Source organism: Nannospalax galili, unplaced genomic scaffold (genome assembly GCF_000622305.1).
Source record: "Nannospalax galili isolate Female #2095 unplaced genomic scaffold, S.galili_v1.0 C48010858, whole genome shotgun sequence".
In the NCBI taxonomy this organism is placed as follows: domain Eukaryota; kingdom Metazoa; phylum Chordata; class Mammalia; order Rodentia; family Spalacidae; genus Nannospalax; species Nannospalax galili.
Window position 1 is genome coordinate 1 of NW_008459196.1, and position 702 is coordinate 702.

Sequence of the window (702 nt, forward strand, 5' to 3'; positions counted from 1 at the left end):
ATTCCCAGCACCCACATGGCAGCTGCAAACCATCCTTAACTCCAGTTCCAGAGGAATCCGAAGCCCTCTTGTGACCTCCGCACTATTGCAGGACATGGGTGCACGCACATACATGCAGGCGATACACCCATACACATAAAAATAAGGGAGATATGGTTAAAAATCATATTAGTTTAAGGGAGGGGGGAGGGAAGGGTATATAAGGAAAATAATAAAATATATTTAAGAGATTTATGGAATTGAGCATGGTCTCCAATGGTGAAGTGGCAGGAATTTCTAACATCTGCAGACCATCGAGCAGGGAATAACAGCCCACAGTTTTGTTTTTGTTTTGCTTTCTCTTTGTTGTTTTGAGACAGGGTCTCCCTGTAGCCCCAGCAGGTCTGGATTTGATATGGAGATCAGGCTGGCCTCAGACTTACAGCGATCCACTTGTCTGTGCCTCTGGAGTGCTGGGATTAAAGGAGTGGGTCGTGCTCACTTCAGCAGCACTTATACTAAAATTGGAAGGATAAAGAGAAAATTAGCATGGCCCTGTGCAAGGATGACACACAAATTTTTGAAGGCTTTCATATTTTTAGATGTTACCTGAGGAAAGTGGAAAGATAGGAAGGAGGGACATGCAAGGGACCAGAGTATGGGGGAGCAAGAGAAGTCAGGAAAGGAAAGATGGTGGGAGTTGGGAGGTATTGGGGGGAGGGT

The 702-nt window shown here is 45.4% G+C and overlaps 1 non-coding gene across 1 annotated transcript; it reads left to right on the forward strand.

The window, feature by feature from the left end:
• The first annotated feature begins 473 nt into the window (after window positions 1-473).
• Window positions 474-579, forward strand: LOC115069092. The gene has a single exon (XR_003848406.1). It is a non-coding gene; the product is annotated as a U6 spliceosomal RNA (small nuclear RNA).
• Window positions 580-702: the final 123 nt, after the last annotated feature.